We start from the raw sequence: 26,455 nt of genomic DNA, 5'->3' as shown, positions 1-26,455 counted from the left end.
TTACTTATGAATTACAGGACTACACTGATGCTCAGCCCTGAATACTGTTCCCTGCATATGGACACAGACAAATAACCCTAAACTGGGCTCCACACCAGAGCCACATGCTCAGTTTCCAAAGCTGAATCCATGATTTTGCATTTAAAGCTTGTGGGTTTGGTTTTTATTGTTTGGTTGTTTCATTCCTAAAAAGGCAAAACCCCACAAAATACTAACTGAGGTATTAAAAGAATATTTTAAAACCAAACAGGTATTACAGACAAATGAACTTGATCACTACCAACAAGCCACTCTAGGGGCAGAGGCTGGGCCATTCTGTCTGTCAGCACAACTAGAATCCCTCCATTTTAGGAAAAAGCATCATGTGGACAAATGTTTTCCATAAGAGCTTCTAGACTTTGAAAGTCTTACTAAATTCCCCTCAAAGTGATCAAACACTGATGAAACTTAACTTTTTATAGACTTTTATAACTCCAGATCATGCTTCAAAACATCTCTGCTTGCTAGCCAAATCCCTTCTAATTATTGTCTCCTTCCATTACATCCAGAATCAGACAATCAACTCAAATTTCTCACTACAGCCTGTAGTTCATATTCCAGTCTAGTCATCTATTGACACAAACTGCAGCACTGCTCCGCTCCTGATTTCAGTGATACAGGGAATCACTTACAGAGACTTCAGTTCTGTGCAGACTTATGAACATGGCTCACGTTATGAAGGATGACTCTTGCCCTGCATTACTGCATTTAATCAGTTAATCAGAAAAATTTAATCAGTAATTAACGGCTTGTGAACATTGGAACAGTTCCAACATGTGGTCTCAACTACTCAGATGTTGGTCCACGCATCAGTTCGGAACGCACTGCAACACAGACTGCAAACTGCCTGCTCTAAGGCTTTTCTTCTCCTTGATGACTCCTTCAGTGTTAAGATTACTTTGATATCTTGCAACTATCACAATAAGCAAGCACAACGTATCACACCACTGCTCTGTGCCTAAGGGAAACTTAGGCTGGTGAGGCTTTTATGAAATACACTCTCTTTCAAATATACTCTCACAAATTAAATAATTAAAAAGGAACAGCAACAATTTTCAGCATTCATTTTAAGGTGGTACTTTAGTATTGCTATCAAGCATAATGCACCTATACTGACACAAAACAAAAAGTACTGTAACAGTTCCAAGATGTGATGTGAAAAAACACCATCCCAGAGGAGAACACACCAAACAAGTGTAGGTCTTTGCCAGCACAGGAGTCCAGAACACAACCCATAGAATGGCATAAAAGGCTTTAAGATTGTACCAGTACTGACGTATCTACCATCAGTGATGGATTATTTCAAGACAGATCATATCTGAATGGCAGTGGACAAATAACCTCACATAAAAGAAAGCAAAACTAAAAAAATGAACAGGATCACACAGAATAAGCTAGCGATACACGACCTGGTCCTTTGAACAACGTTCACTTTTCCCTCCATGTCAGATGAAGAACTCTCCTGTTTGCTGACCATATCAGTCCATTCTATCTGCCTGACAAATAAACCTGGGTGAGGGGTCAGTTGTTTGGTTTTTATTTCGGATGGTTGCCTTTGTTTTCTAGGACACCAGCTTGCCAACAGCTATTTCCTTTTCTATGATGAGTCATTCTATAAAAGCACAAGACTGAACTACGAGAGATGAAAAATAGAAAACTGGATTCATCTCTGTTACCCTCAAGAATACTGTGATAAGGACAGCTTTAGAGGTGAGGAAAGGTAAAGTCAATTTGACACCAAGAATCAACTGTGACAAGAAAGATAATGAGAATTACTTAAATGTACACAAAGCCTTTAAGCACCTTCTATGACCTATGTGTAAAAGAGGCTGATGAAGCTTTGCATGCTCCACAGCCTGCTGTTTCCACATCCAGCAATCCAGCCAACTTCATACTGGTAGGTAGCAATGTGCCAGAGGTGAATGAACTTAAAACAGGAACTATTTTAGATTAAATGATCCTGCTCTCAAATTGTGGTATTAAAGGAACTCAGTAGCTGGAGTTAGTATGATGCTGACACCACTAACATTTAGACACACCTGTAAAACCCAGGAGACGAGATCAAAAAAGGAAAGATTTGGAGTGCCGTGTGAGAAGTCAGGAAAGAAAACCCAATCACCATCAATATGGTAGAGACCAAAGGATAAAAACTGAAGTGGGAGAAAATGCATTTATTCATTTGTTTGCTTTTCTATGTTAAGGTATTCAGACTAAACTCATTGTTAGTATCTGTGTCTCTCCTCTGTGTACTTGAGAACCAAAGCCTGGCAAAAGGAGTGGGTCAGGATTGAAAAGGTAATTAAACAAATTGCCAAGCACACGTGTTTGGGGTGGGAATAAATCACCAATCAACTCTACAACTTCAGAAGCAGCTGCAGACCAGTTACTACAATTCAAATGTTTGTTATCACTGAAGGGACCTGCTTACCAACATCTTTAGACATTCAACCTTTCAGGAATAGTGGGCACTATTTCACAGCTTCACCATGTTACATTGGTGTAAAAGTAATTACATTAAAACACTGAGATTATCATAATTCCACTACAAACGGCATTGCTGAATGCCACGAAGAGTAATCAAAGTCTCACAAGAATCACACCTATTCAGCTCCAACTTAACTAATCTGAATCTGTTGTTTGATATAGAAGAGTAAATAAGGATGGCAACTCTTGCTTGCTTGCAGAAGTCATCCAGATATGTATTTCTGAACAGATCTGACAAGGTGCAGTGTGGCATCTGTTCAAAAGCACCCGCCAGCAGAGACACAAGAAGGTGTTGAAAAGTGGAAAGTTGAAAGTCAGGAAAGATAAAAATGCAGGACCTCTGATTGATACAGGCTGGGATTAGGTAAGGCTGGCTGCTGAAGGTGATAAAGCAGTCTGAGTGAGGAAGCAACCACGGAGAATTCTCTGCACAGTAGCAAAAGGGAAGAGCGAGTCAACCGCAGAAAGCCTTTGCGCCAACATTTCCACTCCCCCTGCCCTCCCTATCAGCCTCAGCAGAGACCTGCTCCTCTCCAAAAACCAGCTGGGAAGTGGTAACAAATACGTATAGTGTTATTGCAGAGCTAATGGTCCCCCAGCAAGAGCAAACAGAAGAACAAAGTGAACTTAAAGTGGGCTTTCTGACAAAGCAGAGCTGTACAGCACAGGAGGGTATTAGTTCTTTCTGAAAAGCAGGAAACGTAACAATTCATGGCACTATCACAGTAACAAGGACAATGAATGCTCTTAGAGCTGAAGGTAATGAAAGCTGCCTGGCATTTATCATTTCCTGAAGACACACATTAAGTAATGTAATACAATGCCATGTAATAAAGGATAGTAATTTTAGCCCAGGTTCCTTAAGAAAACAAGGCTTATGGGATCACAACGCCAGACTTCTGCCCGGCTTTTGAACCTGGCCAACCGTAATTACATGTGACAAAGCAGCAGAGGTGTTACATTCCTAGCAGCTTCTTCAAAAACGGCAGCTGGAGATAGACAAGGCACACTAGAAGAAAGGGAGGGATGCTTCACCTACCCAGCAGCTTCACACTGTTCATCTGACCCACCACCTGGGTTTAAGACTGGTCTGAGCACAGGGAACAAGAGGTAAGTCAAGAGGAAACTAAGCTTTATAAGCTCTGTCGTTCAAGGAACAGCATGTATTGAAGACTTTTGTTAACACACACACAGCACACGGCACTGTTTATTCTCACTGGAAAGACAGCACTGAGTAGTTTAAAAATGAAACAGAAGCGAGTAGAGGGTAGAATTAAAAGTCTTGCAATGCACATTCTCCGTGTCATTACTGGAGTGATTCAAAATGAACAGCTTAAGGGACACACTGGTCTTTCTGTGATGATCTAGACGGGCAACAGGTAGAACCATGGGTCATGTCTGCAGTGCACCACAGATTAATACAAGGAGTAATCCACTACAAATAGAAGACAAGCTTTTGTAAAATTATTTGTATCAGAAATTGTTTTCTTTTTAACAAGAGTACCACAGCTGTCAAACCCCATCGTTCTGTTTCCTCACACAGAGGACCTTGTGTTTTAAACTGCTAACAACGTCTCTAACACACCTTTGCCTTTAAATTGACATCCTTGTGTAGCTACATCTTGGCATGAGCTCCCATATGCTCAGATTTATATAAGACATTAAAGGCAATCAGTCACATAACTGTGCTCAAGCACATAAAAAGCTCAGTGACAGAGGAATGTTTTTAAAAGGGTAGGAGGAACAAGACAATTTAAACAAACTAAGCAAAAAGTTAGAGTACTTAAATGCCCCTCAGTACTAAAATTATTCATTGTATCTGAAAACAAAATAACATTTGGCAAATTACTTAAGTTCTTCAGTGGATGCCTCTGATAATTGCCCTGTGGTCCCTGTGTGGCACAAAAAGCTGTGTACACAACAGAGTATGCCAATTTGCAATAAGCTCATTTCTATAAAAATAGAACAAATTCCCAATTTTCAAGAAGGAAATGTACTATCCAAAATATGGCTTAAAAGGATGTAATAGCTGCTGCTAAGAAAGCTGCATGCCCTAATGTACTTATTTCCCTGAGTAGTGCTCTCATACCCATGATGCAAAATTTGATTCTAGCCTATACCTACCTTCTGTGGAAATAATGTACTCTGATCATTTACTTAGTGCAGCCTGGCACCATTCATTTCCCCCTGTAATTTACAGATGAAAAGTGTGTCAACATGGGCTTACCTGGAACACAACTCACACAGAACTCGAATGTTCCAAGACAGTTTTTCCACCAATACCTAGTGAGGGTTTCACAATTCTGTTTTTTCCTTTATACAATTTACTCAGCTGGGATCAGACAAACATTTTGAATGGAATGCTGAAGAATGGTAGCTCTGCTAGAACACTGCCCTTCTGTTCTCTTAGCTTTTCAGGCCATTTAAAACCTGTGAGGTATGTGTAAGAAGTAGGGAAAGCACATGACTTGTCAAATATTCTACATGAAGCCTGAGATATAATTGGGGTCTTTAGAGTTCCTAGCTATTAACATAATGACTGCATTGCCCTTTTACACCAAGCTACAGGTGTAGCTTCAGTGTCTCTGTGTATTTATTCCCGAATATTAGAACCAACAGGCATAGGAAAGAAAGGCCAAGCTAACCGCAAGTACACAAGGCAAGACACAGGCTTGAGTGTGTTTTTTTTTTGAGCAGCAGAATCTGCTGTACCAGTTGGACAGGTTGTTCTGTATGCCACGGACAGGACAGCAGAAATTGTTTCTCTGATACACAGATATAAACAGGATCTTTTCTTAGATAAAAAAGATTTAAGTATAGCTGTTGGTCCCCACTCTGGAGCACCATCCACCTGCAGTGTGGGCTCACTCTGATCCAAAAGAAGTTGTTTCTTAAGCTGAGAGTACAGCTCCTCTGATCTGTGAGCATGACTGACCTTCCTGGGCAGTCTTTCACTGCACATGCTACCCCTCATCATGGACCACACAGAGGCTCCTGAACCCTGAATCAAGCCAGGAGAGAGCAAGCACTCACTCAATCACTATTCCAGCAGCTCACCGCACTCAGGGTTGCCTGCTCTGTAGGTTAATTGCACTGAATAATGTTCTACAATAAAAAATAAAACTTGGATTTCCCAAACCATTCAATGCATTTAAGTGTTGGTAATTCCAATTTAAATTAATGGGAACTGTGCATCTTAATCCTCATGAGATCACTCTGAGAATATCAAAACAAATCAATAAAATCAAAATGCTCTTTCTGCAAAGTGCGAACAATTTTAAAGGACCAAAACAGTGAGAAGCTGTTAATAGTATATTTTGCATTTTTTACGTACTATACATTATCTTCCTGCAGGTACAACCAACCCCTTTCCCAGTAGCATACCCCTCACTTCAAAAGAGGGGAAGTTTGTCACACTGTCTAAAAGAAGAGCCAAGAAGCTTCCTTTGCCTAATTACTGCGTGTAACTGCAGCCACAGGTTAAAATAACCCAGCATGGTAGGAGCTTAACTGGATGTCTTGAATCTCTACAGGGAAAAAAGAAAACTAAAGGAAAACTGATCACTTTCCTGCCTCCTCATCTTGAAGTCATCAAGGAATAAGACAAGGACAAAGCTCACCATGTAAAAAACTAAAGAGACAAAGTTCCCCCCTAGACCCGGAACAAGAGACTCAAGAGGAAGTGATTTTGGTAACACTTTCCTCACATAGGCAGAAAGTCTGTAACACTTGTGTCACAGCCTAATTTCACACAAGCACATGAAGATAATGCACTCTGGTGAAGGGCAGTTGTGGGCAAAAGGTGAGAGGGGAGATGGGCAGCACTCAGAGGCAGTCCCAGACTTCACAGACAGGCTGCGTTGGGTTTCCAGCCTAGACTGCAGGAGTGGACCCCTTAGAGACCAAATGCAGTGAATGAAAAACAAGTGTGAGAGAGCTCAGTGCAGTCCTAACTTCAATCAATGCAAGGGCTAGGGTAGTAGTGTGAAGCCTGGCACTTCAGTTAGACATCAGTCACTACAGGAACCTCTTGCAACAGACATCCACAGAACTGCTAAACTAAGTGGGGTCTTTAATACCACACTTCTCCAATTGTTCTGGCAGCTCAGCTTTGCAGAAACCCTGAATGTGATGAAGAAAAATGGACTCCAAGTAGCTTTAAAAAGATAGAGCACCATTATTCAATGTACACGGACGTAACTGCACCATTATCTAGTGTTCATGAACATATTTTAGATGCTAAAGAAGCTAAAGAGACTCCTTTGGCTGCAATACGCTGACTTTAAATATACTTACTGTGAAGCGCACAGAGGTCTTAACACATCATAGATATTGGCCATAAGATACCAAGGGAACTGCATCAGCTATGACTGTTTTGCTCTCCCAGAAATGCAAACTGTTACTCTATCTAAAGACAGATGAGAAGCAGTATAGATTAATGATGCAGAACTAATTAAAGAGGTAAATAATTGTGGTGATGTACCCTGAACTAGAGAGACAGCAAATAATGCAGCAGGAAATAAGAAGAAATATGGAGGTTTGATTAATTAAACTCCATTTCTAAAGGTAGGTAAGACTATAAAATGCCAAATATTGTATTAATGCAGAGTAGGATTATTAGAAAAATAAATTACAGTTTCATATAAATTAGATTGAGAGTTTGTTTTCTGTATCCAGTACTGTGGTATTTAATTGTTACAGCATACTTTTGGAAGGGGAAAAGAAGTTGCCCGTGACTAATGAGAAGACTTCAATGATGCCCCACAGAAATGTGATATCTGCCTTGAAGAAGGCAACTCAGTAGAATCTGTATTCAGGAAAGGGTTCCCCCAATCAGGGGAAGGATAGAAGAACCTCAAATCTCCTGTCCCCCTGCCCCATCCCACACATACAAAGGCAGAGGAAACCAAAGGTCTTTACTACCAAGTCCCCTTTGCACACAGCTAAACAGGTTTGGCCAGCCACTTAAAACCAGGAATTTTTCTATCCTACAACAGAGCACCCAATAGTATAACTCACAAATGTCAGTCTGTTGGTTAGAAATTTATTAATTTATTATTACATTAACTTAGTTCTTAACATTACATCAATCCTAATTCAACAGCATTACCATAGCTACACTATTACATTTTAGCCTTGCAGGTGTCTTATCAAGATACCTGGTACCAAAACAATCCTAGTATTCATTCTATTTAAGTTCCAGACAAATAACCTAGCTATCATATCTATTTTATTAACATAAGACCATGACCTCTATTCCTTAATTAACACAGAACCACAATACCATCTTCTGTGTCAAAAGCAAGCCATTGTGCATCATCTTTCCCATAGTCCAATTCCCAATACAAAACAGCAAAGCTCCTAATTAGCTGCCCGTCTTAGGGAGAGTTTCCTTCAGTTCCCATTCCTGTATAACTAAGAACCATGTTTTCTCCAGGACCATTAAAATCATAACAACGTCCACACCGTGGAGAAAAAATTTAACAGAGCTTTGTCAAAGAGATGTGCTTCAAAAGTTATTTTTAAGTAATGACTACCTTTCAAAGGACCCTAACAAGGGTCTATAATACCAACTGAGGCAGCAGTGAAATGCATAAAGACATCTTAACTTAACCAAGATGAGACAAACTCTCTGAAAGCCCAAGGAGACTTTGGTGATTTGATCCCATTTAATCAAACTTCTGATTTTACACAGCTCAAGCCAAAAGTTAGCATGAGCACTTACCTTGTGGTAAGGCCCCCTTTTCACACTGGATGCCATGGCAATACAGAATAGGCTGCACTTCACCCTTCTGAGTATGACTTAGAAAGCAGCAGTAAGGAATACACTAAAATACACAGTTTTAAACTGTCGTCATGACCAAAACTAACATCCTTGGCTTCATGATGAAGTATGCCACTAGTTTCCAGCCTTTTTAACAAACCTTTCCCTTTAGGATTCTTGCCTTTGTATTCCTGTTGCTCTTCACTTGACATATTTTCTCTGCTATGTTTCATCTCCGTGTGACTGTGAATCAGAATGTTCATTATCTGATGATTAAGTTGATAAACACTGATTCGTTCTCTCTTACTTCATTAAGCTGGTCTGGTTTGCTCCTGATTTATTGCATGTCTGTCTGACAATTCAACTGCATCTTCTGGTCTCGGGCTTTTAAAAGTGCTTTACAAGAGTGCTGTATCTTACATTTTGAGTTTTGCAGTTGAAATATGCCTTCAGTGTGTGCTGTGTGACATGACTTTCAAACAGGACTAGAACAATCCGTCCTCGCTTGAGGAGAGCCCTAGGATCTCAGCGAGCTAAATAATGTTGACATAACACATTATGAAAAAAGGGGTTTAAAAATACTTTGTAGGGATGTGGATGAGTCAAGTTTCAGCAAGAATAAGTCCTACCTTCACACTAATGATCCAGATACATGTCTTGGATGAAAAAAAAATCAGGGGGAAAATAATACTAGGAAAAGTGAATGGAACAAGATTTGCCCGAAACTGGTAACTCAAACCCAAAGCATTATGATGACTACACTGAGGGAACTGCACATTAATATGTCCAAATATGTAAGGGGTTTCACTGCAGAACTATTCATACTTCCCAAACAGCTGAGCTTATTTCCAGGATACACCACCCTGCGTCTGTGACTCAGAAACACAATTACAACAATCACAGTAAGAGTAAAAACTCGTTATCTGAAATATTTTTGTACAGCATACTAAAAATAAGTATTTCTAAGCTAATTTCACTCCCCACATATAGTAGATGGTGGTGCCATTTCTGTACTAATGAGAGCCAAACAAGTTATTTGTGATGAATGTTTTCCTTTAGAAATGAGTGTTCTGCCTTTTAATTGTACATGAATGGAACATGATTTTGTACAATATATTTGTTATTCAAAACGTAATTTCTATGTTACATCATTTGGGAAGTTGAAAGAACACTGATAATTGACCAGAGGCTTAATTCCTACAGGTCTGCAGAAGGCAGAGTTGTAGTAATTGTTTGTCTGTGTAAGCAAATGCACGCATTCAAATTGACCTACAAATTGCACTGCCAAGCCAAATGTAGACACAGGCTCATGGTATTTATATAGTAATTGGCAGGGGGAAAGTCAGAGCCTCATTGTTCAGAAGAGCTGCAAAATTTTGCTTATTTTATTGCCTGCAATTACCCCAATTATCTTGCAATTTCGCAGCCTACACAGGTTTTCAAAATGAGATAATACATTTATGCTGCCAAATAATTCTTGCAATAAAGAAATATCAGCCTATTTTTACATTTTACTTCAGTTAACATGGTGGCAATTGTTCAGGTTGGTATTCCCTGCAACAGCCTTTATTAATCAGATAGTGTGGACAGCTGTGAGCTATGAGCAGGAGCGTCCTTCTGAAAATCTGATGCCTGAATATAATTGACAAAATCAGTATGAGAAAAGCAATACTTAAGAATGATTTTTATTGACTTACTCCTGGTTGGCACTGCTGATAAAAAGGACAGAACATAACCCTGGTATGACAACTGCAGTGCACAGATTGGAATGCCCTTCCCCAGGGTTGCTGCTGTGGATTTGATCTGGCATAGCTGATAGTAGAATCACAGCCTAAAATGGACAATTTTCCAGCAATAAGGAAAGGATTACAAAACAAACTATAAAGCAGCAGGGAAAAAAGGGGATAAAGATAGAAACAAGAGGGATAGAAGTCTCAGTGTATTACATGCATCACAGAAGCAAATGCTTCCAATAAAAAGCTCAAACCAAGGAGTGTTATTTATCAGAGAACATCTCTTTGGCTGATCGGTATCTGTGCTAGTGTTGCCTGACACGCATACCTATAGAGAAAGGAGCAGAGTCTGGTTTGACATCAGAAACATGCCTCTTACTGTGTTCTCAGAAATGAGTGAAGATACCCCTCACATGTACTGGGTGGAACTCTGGTATTTCTACTGATTTTTGTAACACCAAGCTTCACTCATCATTTCATCCCTGTATTTTATCCCAGAAACCACCCCTAATCTCATGTTTTAGGTACCCTGTAAGATTTCTGTCTTAATCCTGCTCCTAATTCTTTTATCTGTTTTTTATCCAGCTTCCCAGCTACCTACACAATTCCATTTACAGTGTACATTTGTTCTGGAGACCAGTGAAGCCTTCAGACAAAAACATACCTGGATTAATCTTCAGCAGCCTATACCTGGAACCTACAATACTACCAAGTTTCCAGAGGATGAAGGGGAGGAAAACATAAAAAGATTACTGAATTAAGAGGTCCAGTACTTGTAGATAGCAGCTACTGTGGGGAAAATGCTGCAATTCATTAAGTCAGCCTTAGTGAAGTCTTAATGATGACTATTAATAGATTAGAGTAGTTCACTAGCCATTTAACAGTCCAGGCCCATCTTCAATAATGTTTTCTTTACCTCTTTAACCACAAATAGAAGTGAATGTAAGTAAACAACTGTCCTTTTTCATGTACAAGCAAAACTCCTGTTGCTATTTAGAAGGTACACAACATTCTGCTGTCTCACTAACAGGTTAAGCACAGGCAATGATTCTTCTGGACTGAACGCCTTTCCCCTGGCTTCATACATTCATATGGAACTAGAATGTTCATTTCCAATCTTCTGTCCCTAAGATGAAAGTAACTATCTAGATGGTTGTTTGCAAGACCAAGTACACTGCAGGTAGTAGAGCATGTGCTGGTTTGTATTTCACTACTACTTTTCTTGTAAGTTATATTTGCTTCCAAGTTTCCTTGTTGGACAGCACGCTGCATGCCAAAATATATGGCAGCATTAAAGCAAACTTCATGGAGATTTGTCAGCATGAAGATTAATTGAACTGCACCCTGATGTGTTGGTGACCACAACATCCAGCCTTTATCCATCCATAAAATCAGATATTTACAGGTGTTGTTTCAAAGCAAAACTGTCTTGGCTTTATGGAATTACTTAACCACAAACCTTTTTATATGTATTCGTGCTTTCACAGTAGTACTTCCTAACAGTCACTTGTCTAGGACTTTAATGTGTCTGACAAGTAAGACTTTATCAAAGTTTATTTATACACACCTCACCGTTAAAATAGCTGTGATTTGAGATCTACTTATGTGATGCCCCAGTGCAAGATATTTTAACTGAAACACAAAGGGGAAAAATTCTGCCACTATGATCAGCCTCAGGATTCTGACACACACACAAGGCTTTGGGGGAACCTTCTAATTGAAAGACACAGCAGGCATCCGGCAACTTGAGAAAGGGAACAAACTTCCAATCTCCATGTTACAAAACATTTGGGTACCAGTTATGTGTTACAGCTTGGCAACATCATTCTGGAGACCAGATTCATATATTGCTTTAGTCATGGTAATAAATTCATTAATTGGAGATGAAATCAATGGGAATGGCAGCACTTCTTTTCAATAAAGTCAAACAGACTCCTTGTCTTGGTCTTTCAGCTCCCTGTTATCCTCAGTCTTGTGGAATTATTTATGCCAGTTTAAAAATAATACTAAGTGCAGCAGAATGCTAACACTTACATAAATGAGGGCACAAAGTACAGGGCAGTACAGATCTGTTCCAAGCCATCAGAACTGTTCTATCTTCTATGGATGATAATTTCTTTTATGTGTCCTGATGGCAGGATCAGAATCAGACTATTAACTTCTGCCATCTGTGTGTAGCTTGTTCCTTATCACAGCTTTTTGCCTACAGACAGTAAACCTCTGACTCAGCAGCTAATACCTGCCTGATGGTGTTAGCAAAGAGACTAAATGCTTTTTTTTCTGGGTACATGCTATAGAGTCCAATTGCATCAAAAAGCCTGCCAGACTAATGGCTTTCCCTTTCCAATACAGGGTAAGCCAATACGTTATGTATTTTCATGGACAGTATACAAAGATAATTTAAGCTACTATAAGGAACAGGTAAAAGTATCCTCATTGCCACTTAGCACAGTTCAGCTGAGGGATCCCTCAGGCAGCCTTCTTCCACAAATCCTTAAGAAACTTATACAGAAGCCTCAAGTCAAAGATCTTTATCCCCTCCCAACCCATCCCCCCCCCCCAAAAAAAAGAAAAAGAAATGCTTCTTAGTCCTTGAATCTTTTATGTTGCAGTTCCTAAATCTGGGGCTTTCTAGGACTGTTTAATCTCAATGTTAACAAGCTACCGAAGGAGTATCACACAGTCACTACAACCGACCATGTACCAACACCATTTTAAAAGCAGCCAAAAAAGCCCAAGCAGCTTTTCCAGCAAGTTTCAGGCAAAGCAGTTACTTGCTTCAGATGGAATTTCTATCTAAACGCTTTTCTGCGTTTTGGCCCCAGGTAACACATCCTACCACACCATCTGGGGACCTCTCCCATGTTTCTTTAATGCTGAGTCCTGCCAGAGTGCAGGACTATTTAAGAGCCTCAAGTGTTAACTGAACTCCCAAGTCATCCAGACTGACTGACAGAAGACTGGAATTCATGGGAAAAATCCCAGCCTAAGTTTCATAGGTCACCTGCATAGCCAGGACAGACTCCATACGTCAGCTTGGTTTTGGCAACCTGATCCACATGTAAGAAGGTCTCAAATCACGACCAGTACAACACCCAACTGGCAGAAGCTGGTATCAATCCCAAGGAAAAGCAACAAGCAGCAGAAATTCCATGGGCAGTTACCTGCCCTGTTGTTCCTTGCAAGACTGACCATCTGTCTTGGTAACCGCACTGCCATCTATAACACCGCCAAGCAGGTCCGGGTGAGCTGGTCTGTCACCCTTGCCTTCACACCTCAGGAAGTCCAAGATGCATTAGGTTTGCTCATAAAACCTACTGTTTCACACATCTCCAGAAGACTGAAGCATTGTAACTGATGCTTTCATTTAGCTTATGTTGCTTGAAGTCATAGTGAATTTCTAGCTTTTCTAGTTAATTGCAAAATCACCTGGAATGGCGGTGTTGTATTTGTAACTAGAGAGCATTTAGGCTCCGCTTGTCTCAGTGTCCCCTTACTTCGTGAGTGCTTTATACTTAAAGTTTAATTAAAACCAGTGATTATTTATTGTCTTGCAGATTACTACCTCAAAGGCAAGTAATACTCCAGTAACTTACATGAAGCAGAACCAATGGGATCATTTAGAGAGGCAAAGGAAGCAGAGTTTGGACCAATGTTAAAGTTGGGCAAGGTTAATAAAATTCAGCTATGACTTAGCCATCTATTCAGGGAGCTGTGACAATGCATCAACTGATTTAGAGTTCAATAATGCAAGGTTTTCCATGTCAAAGTATACGAAGCCAGGGAGATGTGAAAATGTTTAGTACCTTAAACATATGCCGTCTGTCAGCACTGAGCTCTGCAGGCTTCTCAGGGACTTAGGAAGGACCTCTGAATTGCAGATATACCAGATTTCTCCTTGATGGGGTTGAAATTATATTCATTCTATTTCCCCTTCCTCTCCCAGGTCATATCCCTCCCCCATAAGGAACCATACCAGCAATCAAATCCATAGTCTAGTGTAGCAACTCTTCTCACTTTTGCTATTTTGCTGACTAGAGCAGTGTTTGGAATAATCCCAGCAGGTGAGTATCCAATTCCAGTAGCTACAGGAGAGAGAAGCCATCATTTCAACAAGAGACGAAAAAGTTGCACCCAACTCTCCTTAATCTGTCTCAAGTGATGTAAGCTTCCTAAGCATGTTTGTCATCAAACCCAGGCAGAGCAAGCAGGTCATTTCCCAGACAACTCAATTTATGTGCCAAATTAAGTAACCAACTCATTGTTCTGCTTATTTATCAGGATGTTAACGGTTCCCATGTGAAGACAATGTTGGAAATGGCTTCACTCCACTGGCTGACTCCTGTGGCTCTTACTTTCACCACCAAAATCAGCATGTGCCACTTCAACCTTTCATATAATTCAAAGGTCATGGTTCTGCACTCAGAAAGAAGACAGCAGAAGGTATTTCTGAAAACCCTATGTCTTTTCCTATTTTCTGTTGTGCTCTGCTAACTCCTGCTGGTTCCTTCAAAGTGGTGAATCTAGATATGTATGGAAGCTTCAACACGTTCTTGGTTCAGCTTATCTTCAACCTGGTCCATGCTGACAATAACTCGACATTAGAAGACATTTGTTTCTCCTGACTCTTCTTTTACTTAAGGCAAAAGGAGGGGGGGGAACAGAGAAAATCCTCCCTTTTTGGCTTCAATCCCTCTGAACTTTTGTGAAGCACATAGCAGGAACAGTGGCCCACCTGAGAAAACAATAGATCAAATTCATCAGTTTCCTTGATGAATGGCCAATAACTGGAAAGTCAAACCCAGAGACGGTGCCAGCATTAAATCAGACCTGAAGGACATTGCAGGACTTGGGTCACGCCATAAATCAGGGAAAAAAAAAAAAAATAAATCATTCTTTGCTCCGCTTAGATTTGTATTTACATAGGAGCCAAGTTTTATAAAAGAGCTGACCTTGTCTTCTATCAAGCTAAACTGTCTACCCTTCTATCAATACATACAGAAGTCCAAAGCAGGGATTGATCTTCTGTAGTTTTGGGTATTATGCCCAATCCAGCTGGAATGGGGCAAAAAGTTATTTCTGCTATTTCTTCTTAAAACAAACATTCTTACATCATACAAAGAAATTCCCAACAGCTAATAGCAGTCGATTTTCAGTCTTACAACTGAACTAGTGAATAAGGCAAAGCAAATTTGGCTTAGGAATCAATCAATAGGGTGGGTATAGCAGAGAAAATGAGTTGAGTTTGTCTTTGGATTGGAGGAGCTGTTATTTGAAGTTGTCTTTCAGATAAAGCCTTCTTACTTCTCGAGCTCAAATCTAAAGCCTGTTTTACCTCTGATTCTTCGAAGTGCAGATGATCTAGTCTAAAGTTTCCAAAAGTCCATTGTTTATGAATGTCTGATTCAAGGCACATTGACCAAGTCTTCAAATCTCTTAATATAATTACAGCCAAAATTCAGTGGTTTCACAAATTTACAAGTATGACATCTCCGACTGTTTTACACCATCTGCCTTCAAAGAATTCCCAGAACCACCAAGCCAGACAACTCATGTGAAGCAGATAGAATATATGGTAGAAAGATTTCAGACTAGTGATCCGTTTGTCAGATTACGGGCATTCCTACTCCGAGGATTTGCTAGATAAATTATTTCTGGGCCATCACCTCTGGGCTGCTGTGATGCTTGCGCATAAAGAAAGATTGTTTTTGAAATGCTTTGTCCTTTTCATAGGAATTACTTAATCAGCAGCCTCTCCCAGCTACACTGAGATCCAGTCACTGTCTAAAAATCAGCCTGACTTTTCATTTTCTGTTATATTAGTCTAAACACTCCAAAAGCATCAGCACAGAGTTCATAGGCAGGTGCCCTGTGGCACATAGTTCTGCACTACTCTGCTACTACCCCTTTTTCAGAACTGAAGAATTGATATTTCTTTGTCATGAAAGCAGCAGCCTGCTTCATTTCTTGACTGTCATTTAGAAAGACCAAAAGGGCTGGATGACAAACATTACAAGTCCCTGGCCCACCAGCCTTTGACAGCAGTTTCATAATATTTTCCTCTTGAATCACACCTTCTGGCAAAAGGTGAACATATTCTGACATTTGTTCCACTGTTCTGATCCTGATGCATCAGTTGCCAAGCCTGCCTTGCATTCTTTGTGTCTATTACACATCTACATACATCAATGCAAAGAAACAGCCCACCAGCAGAAAGGTGGTTTTAGAAACAATTTCCACCCCCCTCCTCAAGATTTCCTAAAATACCCTTGCTTATATTCAACAGTGAAAACTCCTAAACCACAGCATAACAGATTGCAATTTAAAAGTCCTTGACAACTGTACTATGGTAACTATGCTTCTGAAGACAACGTATTAACAACAGTTTCAGCTGTAAAGGCCAATAAACCAGAGAATCTTCAGTAGACCAGTCACCAAACTAATCACTATTGGAATTAGACTCCGTGTACTAAGGAATAGCATTCAGATACATAACTGGAAAGCAAGAGGAGGGAAGGGGCAGAAAGTTGAATGAGCTTGGGTTTAACCACAATAAGGAGGACAATATTCCAAAAGAAAATGTTAATCTAAATAAGGAAAGCCAATCTGTGTTTATGGCACATTTCCATATCCTCCAGAATGCTGTTAGAGCTTAATAAAAAATAGTCCACAGTATATAAAGACACTGTTGTATGATAAGTAGGTAGAGAAAGAAGGCATAATATTCTAGTTTCTATTACTGTTATTCTAGGAGGAATACATTCACATGCAATTAACTATGTCTGCAGTATACCAGAGACAAACAAAGGTAAATTGAAAAAATCCAATTAAATTAGAGAACCACAAAGGACACATTCGCTGACCAATAAATAACACATAAAGCACTTCTGCAGTAGGTTGATGAGCATTGCTGGTTATCAAATATTGAAGGGGATTCCTGGAATAACAACAGAGGGGAGATAGTATACTCTGATTCATTAAGGAGTTGCAGATGTGACAAGCAAGGGAGTAAGGGCAGCTTCATGGCACAAGTATTGGCTGTTCAGAGGATGTGTTCAGGTCCAGGACCCACACTGAACAGATTATTGCATATTAGCTTCTCAGCTGAACAGTAGGAATAAAATTGCACCCTTACCCTGCCTACTGCATTGTAGTACCAATCTCCGATGAATTCACAGCAGCCACCTCCACCACCTACTTTGATGTAAGTTCAAAGCAGCATATTTGTGCTTTTCCCCACATCACTTCTCATGCTAAGCAGAGCTCCCAAAAATTGCTACAACATGCCATTGATGTACCTTCTTTCCTTTATTGTGATGCTTGTAAGAAGTTTTAGAATAGCTTGATGAGAAGGCACAGGGACAATGCAGGCTTTATTATTTCACTGCTTGTAGAGTTCTTCCTGAGCATTCAGTGGCTGAACCTTTCAGCATGAAAGCACGCAATGGGAAATTCGTATTTCTCTGTTGTTTATTAACTCCTGACTGCAAGCTGCATAAAAGTCAGTGCTTAGCACTGGGGATTTTCATCCCATAGGTCTTTGCAGTTTATGTCAAAAGAACAACACCGGTTCTATCAAGAGAATCAGATTTAGGACATTGAGTGTCTTTTAATCACCGTGGTCTAAAAGATGAGGTTTGTTGGTTTTTGAACCTTATTAACAAAAACTTTTGACTACCTATTTAACTAAAGCAAAACAAAAAGTCTGGTAACTGTGAAGCTCTTTCAACAAGACAGTATTAAAGTTAAGTAACAGCTCAATGATTTGATGATTTCCATCCTGCAATGACCATCTCCATGATCTGACAAGAGCGGTTTTTTGCAGTGGTGGTAGGCTGTCAGATATAAATCCACCCTTACAGGAACCTTTGAGTCCAGTGACAGATGCCCAGAGGTACTGCACTTACCAATTAAATGTACACATCTGCCTGGAGGATGGAAAGAACGAACAGTGTGTACCAGCAACACAGGAGTATCTCTAGCTCAAGGAAAATCTCCATCTAGTCTCAGTAGCACACCAAATTTCACACCGTGTAACACCTAGAGTCAGCCACAGTTGAACTTCTGTTTTAAGAATGCAATTATGAAGCAATCCAGTAAACTAGAAATGCCTCTACCCTCTGAATCTGACCTTTGTCAGTAGGGTTTTTTGTATTTTTAATACAAATAAGCAGCATGTTTTAATAACAGCTGTTATTTACACAAATAATTCAAACAAATCAAGTCAATCCCACATCTTGGCTCTTGTAAAACCCAGTATCTACCGATGAAACATATTTGAAGATTTATTTTCCTTATTTTACCCAAGTAGGTTGGTTGAGGGGGTGATTCTTGTAACCCGGTGAAGAGGCAGGCAGCATAAGGAAGAAAGGTAACTGCCCGTGATACTAGTCTTCTTTTAGAACCATTTATGTAATTTAGGAATAAGGAGTAGTCATAGAGCAAAGGAATATTGCAAGCCATATTAGTGGCAGGGACAACGACCCCTAAGATGCTTTTGAAGTGTTTTCTCCTAGGTCAAAACTTCTGCAGATTGCAAGAACTCTGAGCTGGTCTCTAACGGAATATAGTCAAAACATTTCTCAGCACTCCTGTAATTTTCTGCTCTATACTGCATTTCTTCCTCCTACTTGTTCAAATGTAGATGTATACCTGAATTTAGAGCTACGTAAAAATGTAAGTGAAGTCAATAAGAAAATCTCACATTGACCTCTGTGGGCTTTAAATGGCATGGCAACTTCAAAATCATAACAAGATGTTTCCAAAACAGACTTGTCTAGTTTCTTTTGGTGTCAGAACTAGAGGTTAAAAAAATAATACAAACAGCAATAAAGACATTTTGGTGTTTGAGAGAAAAGATATACGTGCACATCACAGTGTCTGAAGTGCTTCACTAACGGGCTGCAGCAGCTAATTACTCTGCTTAGCACTAGGTCAGCTACCCCTATTGTACTAAGTAGCAAGCTTATCTTTGTTTCATTTGTGGGTTTGAGGCATTTTTTGAATGTCTTCTTTCTTTTCAGCCAGCAAAACAGTCTGGGTGTGTTGGAATAGTCCACCTATTCTACCTCATAGTAACCTCATTGGAATAACCTCATAAAATGAGGGTTTCTGAGTGTTTGGTAGCAGTGAATGAGAGCATTGTTAGAAGTCTGCTGTCTTCAGGCACCAACGTCAGCCTGATAAGCATTTTTAAGTAGGATTTGACATGGCACTGAAGTTACTTCGCTCAGTAAAATAGAAATAACTGCTGTATATAAATCCCATGTTGTTAGGTTCAAACAGGAGAAGCAAAAGGAACATCTTGTTCAGTAAGAAACCTTAACACCAAGTCATGGGGCTGGTCTGCTTCACAAGTGGAACACAGTTTTTCAAGAAAATACTTAATATAGAGTTGGGCTTTTCAGATGCAAGATGCACCCAATATCATTGGCATTATAAAATACTACTTTCAAACTAGCCATTCTACACAAACAGCTATCTGTATACAACAAGCTAAAATCATGTCGTTCACTTTGCCCATTTCCATGTTCCACTTTCTGCGCTAACACTTTATCTCTTGAGTTCTTTGGGGCAGAACATAGTATACACATCTGTATTTGTAACATGCTGAGCTCAAGAGGCACCTCCCCATTCGGCGTATAGCATCCTCAAAATTACCCCGTAAAAATATGCTGTGAGGGACACCACACACATACAATATGGCTTTCCCCAGCTCATTCTCTGCAGAAGTAAGACAACCAACTACACTTCCCAAACACACCATTTTAATTCTTTCTGCAAAATACTGTTCAGGGCATAAATTATAATCAGATAATCACAACTTCTTTCACAACACTAGTAAGGATCTAGTCATTTTAGGGGTAACACAACTCCCGAGATCCTTTCATTTACTTCATTACTCCAAATAATCCTTGGCTTGTGTAACTCTATTCCCTTTAAGAGACATCCCCTGCTCTTTCAATAGGATTCTGGTGTCTCCTCCACTTCCTCCCCAAACTCTTCTTTGGTTGCATTGTTACCCTAAGGATACAGGCATTTCTGAGAAGCTGGAAAAAGCCTTTCTATACTTGGAAACACACGTCCCCTTCAAGTGTTTACAAATATTTTCTTCCTCACCATGCCATGTTACCACATGCTCTTGCCACTAATCCTCCACACAGTCCTGCACCACCAACATCATAATCAGGAAACTATTCTCTCACCTTTTCTTTTTCCTTCTCCTCTTTATCAACATTCTTCATAAAGGATCCAGTATTTTTAAATTCACCCTTGAAATCCATTTTTTTCTTATTAGCTTTCTCCTTTGATATCTAACTCTACAAATTCTACTTTTAATCTCTCACCTCACCTTAAAAGCCATTAGAATTAAGAGATGTCACCTGTGATTGAGTGCATCTCTCAGTTCAGGGAACAAACCCAAATGGGCTGAAGTACCAGGAAAGGGCATCACTGTTCTGATATTTAAGCACAAAGAGGAAAATGGAAAGAGAAACTTTTAATTCTACTAGCTTGGAGCTGTGCAAGCCCTACAGAACCCATCCTGGTAGGATTCAGACAAGCCAAAGTAGAACTCTAGTTCAGTTATGAAATGAAGTAACCCTGCTCTTGCCACAACCTGAGGTTTTACTCTCCAAACAGCAGAATGAAAATCACTGAGTCTGAATTATAATGCAGAGAGGTCTGCACTGAGACTATATTATTTCCATTTGTTTTCTTTTGGTTTTGCTAACAGTACTTCAGAGAACCATTAAAGTCCCTTAAAGCCTGTCTATTGGCTTCAAAGGGAACAAGTTTTCCTTATTCTTTGCTTTATTATTTTTTTATTTGGTCTTATCTGGTTTTAAGTTTCCACCTTGGTTTTAGGGGTCCCAGTAGCAAAAAGCCCTATGAAAACTACACTGAAAAGGCTGAGAAGTGCTTTGGGCACCATCTGAAAGAAAGGAACCACAATTCCTTAGTAACAGCAGCAACATCAAACTTGCTCTGGGTTGAAGAATGTCATTTTCTTAGCGTCACCTTCCCCCTAACAGCCTTGAGTTACTACATAGCACAAAGACATTTGCATTGCATGAAGGAATTTGTGCTGTTGTTTTTCTCTTATCATCCAAACATAAGAAGCTGCTGAGCTCCAGGCAGGTGAAAGGTGCCACAGAGCTGGGAGGTTCACATCATTTCAGAAGCAGACATGAAAAAAATTAGTTTAACAGTGAACAAAAAGTCAGTTGAGCCAACTCAACATACAGGGAGGAAAACAACTTTAGACACACAAACTTGAATCAAATTGTGGAGTTCCTCAGGTTAGCAGTGTTTTTTGAAGCCAGCCTGTGGTAGATTTTGGCTCATCACAACCCAGCTGTGCTCCTCACAAAAAAAGATGAGCTGGAAAAGGTAATCAAGCACAAAGCTATCCCAGGTGAAGAAACAATAGCAAATCACTCCAACCAAAACCTCCCAGCTTATAGCCTTGGAAACCATCTTGTTGCACACACATCGTCTTTTCTGTTCTTTAAGCCAACATTCACTCATTTTGCACCACTGCTTGCTCAGGGACAAACAGAAGATATCACTAACAAACTGGTTTCCAAAAACCCTTGGAGAGGCTTGAAGCAAGAATTACATTCAAATTAAAGCTTGGACTGCAAAGCTGACCTGCTGCTTCCCATCATCTTAATGACTGATTTGTTGCAGCTGCAGGTTTACACACCTTGGCTTTTCTTACACAGAGACAATACCAGCCATTCACATACAACAACGGACTTCCTTAACGTGGCTCAGGTACCAAAATGCGTACTGAGTTTCTCACTGGGTAGACGTGCCTCTTGTAGCATGACAATTAACATTATCACGCAGGTCTCTTCCCCAAGTCACCAGTGTACAGCACCAGCACAAATAAGGGCCAACTAAAGCAGCAGAAAAACAACAAAGTTCTCAGAACTCTGTTAAAGTACTTTTAAGCAATCCGACTGAATTATCCCCATCAGAGGGACTCTGTCTAAAACAGACAGCTTTTACCATCACTCTGCTGCTATGAATTACATCCTTCTAAAGCAGCAGCATAGAATATGTTTAATATTCTGCTATCTTTAAGCTAGCAGGTATGCTGTTAAACAGGCATAATTGAAACAACTAACAAGAGAAGGAGACCAGTTGGGAAGTTCAGTGACTTAAATAAGCGCTAACGACCTGCTTCTTGCTGAGTGCAGGAGGTCGCGTGCAGCATCGCGATCCTGTTCTTCACATTGCTTGTGAAAGTCTGTATTAATCCAGGCCGGCAGCAAACTACTGCTTTTAAGAGACACATTCCCTTCATAAACAAAGCCAGCTGGATTTTTAACTTATTTTTGACTGTATTTAGGTTTCTGTTAGAGAACCCCGGGCAAACAGGATTTTTCTTCTGTAAAATCTTTGAAACGATTGCTGCTGGTCTCAGGTGTGCAGCCTTAGTATAAATGTGTAATACTAAAAGGTGCCTTCAGGCACAGCCATGAGCTATGGAGAGAAAAATGCACTGCCCTGCGAGTGGCCTCTGGCACAAGGGAAAGAGACAGAACTCCTCCTAGAACACCCAGTTCCAGTTTGCCTTTAACTCCTTTTTTTCCTGGGAAAATTCATTTGTATCTGGCTTGTGAATCCTGAAATGTGCTGGAAGACAACTGCACAACTCCTCTTTTCTCTCACAAACCTTCACACAAGTTCTGCTGGCTCACAAAGGAGCATCCTCCCTTACTTAGATACTATTATTCCATCCCAGTATAGTCTTAAGATACAAAGGCAATCTACTCTGCGAAGAACAGGCAGGAGACCTGCAGGCATAATAGCTGCTGCAGTTCAGGAATAGGTAACACAGGCCTATGAGCAGCCCTATGAAACCACTTTAAGAAAAATCTCAGAAGTTCAAAAATGCCTACTCAACTACCCCATAAAACACTCCCCAGTTCACATACATTATTTGGCTCAACCAAAGGGATAATAAACATTTTAGTCATACAGAATACAGCTAGAGATAACGCTATAGCTCCTCCTTTCCCAACCTATACCCTCCACGTTAATTTAACAAAACAAACCCCGAATTTCGGTTAGATTATCAAGACTCATTGAGATTAATTAACAGAACCAATAGAAATCAGTGCCTACAGAGAACAAATCCCCATAACCAGAAATCATTCTCATGATCCCACTGCACTGCTGTCTATACAAACAGGTCTGTTTGTAAGCTAAGCATCTACAAGCCCTTCACCCACCTCTTCCAGATGTAGCATGAATGCTTCCCAGGACCTGCTCAGCCTCTCACTAGCCTTTTGTTCCTTCTTGGCCTCCTTCGGGTCTCTGGGACCTTGCCACCAAGAGCTTTACCTCTGTTGCATGCCAGAGCTTAATAGGGCAGCCACCCCCTCACGCTCTACATGTAACCTCTGTAATCAAGGGCAGTCATTGGAACTAGCAGTTCTGTTTTAAAAGCTCCTCCCTTCTCATCAAGTTTCCCACCCCATCACAGAGGCATCTTAAGGTTGTGATGAACTATCCAGCCTGGCTCTTGGTCCTTCATTTTGCTACATGGCAAAGGCAATTCAAGGGCCACACAGCATTGATCTCACTAACACAGGATCAATACTGTGCCTCTGCACTGTGCAAAATCATGCCTGATAGGCTTGGTTATGTGTAGGCCAAGGGGAGTACAAAATGGTAAATTCTACTGCGGTGCAACGAAATTTGTGTTCAGGACATTACTCATCACAAATACATTGTGTCATACACTGACATGACGGATGATTCTTTATTGGATTCTATCAGTGCAATACAGCATATAAAGAAGCGGTGGCATCTGGAGGAAGATTTCACCTGATTTCCTTTAAAACCTGCTGAGCACTCTTGTTTCTCAAATGCTTGATCATCAGCGAGCATCTCTTTTCACACAGGGTGCTCTGATTGCACATTAGATGAAAACCCACTTAGCATTGCAACCACAGGCAGGACAAGACTTGTTTTTCATTGCAGGATACGGTAGTCATGGTATCTTCCTTCCTGTACTGATACTTTATCATCTTTTAGGTAGACTTCTACCCTGAATTTAAAAGTTACAGTACTGCTCCTGTCCCCTTGTGTTTTCATGACAGAGGTATATTTATCAACTGTCAGCTGCAAGAAGGAGGAACTGGAAGTAAAGAGAGAATATGGAGGTAAATTATTTGAACTCCTGGGAAAAATAATCCCCTCATCCCTTCTTTTTCATCGCTAACTTGTAAACTTGCGTTAGCCTCAAGCCGACCTGCTCTATATGAACTTCATGACCTTAGAAATTACATCAGCATTCTGCTGGTCCGGGCAGCGACCATCTGGGGGAGCTCGAGGAGAAAATGCTATTCCTTCTATCCCACACAATCTTATTCATCTGGCTTCGTTTTCTGGGTAGAATATTTCAATACCTAATGTTGATGTTTTCATTCAGATATGAGGCTCAGAACCTGACAGCAAAACCCAGGCATCGAGGCTACCACCACTCATTAATCTTCCTGTTCTTTGCCTAATAATATGATGTTAGACTACTGCTATCACTAACCTATGCCTCAATTTCTCAGGTGTAGGATGACACTAATAATATTTACTCCTCTAAAGAACATATTGAGCAAAAGAAAGCAAATACAGAAGCTTGATAATACAAGTATCACTGAGCAAAAGAAAGCAAATACAGAAGGTTGATAATACAAGTATCACTGAAAGCTGATATCTGAATATGGCTGTCTTTGTCTAACACATGCCTGTCTTTGAAATTAGACCATACATGCTGTGTCCCCTATAGAAATCTTGATTCACCTGCCTGTAAGTGCTTTATAGTGTTTTCTAATACTTCTTTTCTGATTTTCTCCAATGTATAAGAAACAAGTCCTGTTTATGCCAAGCAAGAGCTATTGTTCAAAAGTTAAAAACACAATGTCATTTGTGATTGTGTCTGAAAATCTTTTCTATGAACTAGCAGACTGTACAACAGATGCAAGATCACAAAAGGATTCAACCAAGACAAGCCCACACATACGATATTGTCAGTGTCAAAACTTTCCTTTCTGTTAAAGCCAAGATTAAAATAATAGGAGAGAAACATTTCTTGCAAAGTGCATGTGGGCTTTAAAAAGAAAACCCATGAACTCTTCCCTGTCTTTTCTGTTCAAATATTGTAACAATCAAAGTCTGTAACTGCAGAAAAGAAAAAACTCCCCCTCCCTAGAACAGAGTGAGGGCGTTACAGGTAATAGTATCTGTATCACAGGGTCCATCTGCTAGATTTACTTAGGAACTCATAAAAACAAGGCGTGCTGCAATAAGGACTCCTTTCTAATGTTGGTTATCTTCTCTGCTAGGAGAACAGTAATTTTGCCAGAGCACAGCTATTAGATACAAAGCAAACCAGTGCTCACTCTAAATGCCCAATCTTTCTTCAGAAAACGTGGTTGAAATCCACAATTGCTATATAAGACTAAAATACAGTCACTAGAAATAATCCTGGGGTTCCTGGGACAAGGCAATTAATAATGACACATATTCACACAGTGACTAGTGTCCTGCATTGCTCCTCAGAGAACTGCTCCATTCTCTCCAGGAATCAAACTGAAGACATGCAGCTAAAGCAGCTTAACAGGTATTTGACACCTAACCGAAGAGCTCTGCATGAAACAGATTGAGGAACCTAAAGCAAACTCAGATAAAAATGAAGAGTGAGTTGCTTTCTGCAGGTCATCATCTACAGAACTGGATTTTCTGAACCTACTTGCCACCCTTCGGACAGTCACATCATTTGCAAGTAGGTGTTTTACACGCATCTTGTATCAAGGCATGACACTCTTCTACTGACAGAATGGAAAAAGGTCTACCTCTTCAGCTCCCACAGTACTTCTACAAGCAGCCTGTACACGAATGAACAGGGTTAACTTCAATGTAACAGTGGTAGCTGTAAGCTTCGTAAATACTGCTCTGGAATGGACCAAAATACTCAAAGACTTTTTTTTGTCACAACCTACATCTCACACGGAATATATATGTACGTACACTCAACATATGTGCTTGCACTGTTATAATGACAAGATTCAATGACATTCATCAAACAAAGAACTGCGACAAGTGCGTTGTTATACTATGCGAAATCATTTGACATTGTCTGCCTCTTCTGTCTTCTACCCCTGCAGGATAATCCACATGGTTTTCCACACCAAACCGAATGATGTATCTAATACGTTGTCGGTGGCATACAACTCGTGTGTAAACTAAGTAGGCTTGATGGCGATGGGTTGTTCTGTTCATGGCCAGGACAGGTACTTCGGTTTAGCAAGCACTGTAATCTGGAACTTCCATCTTCTCTTTTGAATGCCAGCAAGCATTTGTGAGGGATCATTTTGATCATCAGGTGCTATTTCTCCCTAAAAATGAGGGTCTGCTTTCAAAC

At 40.2% G+C, this 26,455-nt stretch overlaps 1 long non-coding RNA gene across 3 annotated transcripts in view; it reads right to left on the bottom strand.

Moving 5' to 3' along the window:
* The window catches only part of LOC136021578 (uncharacterized), a 465,479-nt gene extending 442,056 nt beyond the window's left edge, over window positions 1–23,423 (bottom strand). For all 3 annotated transcript variants that reach the window (XR_010615832.1, XR_010615831.1, XR_010615830.1), the window contains exon 1: window positions 23,265–23,423. This is a non-coding gene — a long non-coding RNA (uncharacterized LOC136021578). The remainder of the gene's footprint in view (window positions 1–23,264) is intronic.
* Between the last annotated feature and the right edge of the window lie 3,032 nt (window positions 23,424–26,455).

This window comes from Lathamus discolor, chromosome 13, assembly GCF_037157495.1.
Source record: "Lathamus discolor isolate bLatDis1 chromosome 13, bLatDis1.hap1, whole genome shotgun sequence".
NCBI classification, from domain to species: domain Eukaryota; kingdom Metazoa; phylum Chordata; class Aves; order Psittaciformes; family Psittacidae; genus Lathamus; species Lathamus discolor.
Note: the sequence above shows the minus strand (reverse complement) of the source record. Positions and strands in the feature narration are given on the sequence as shown.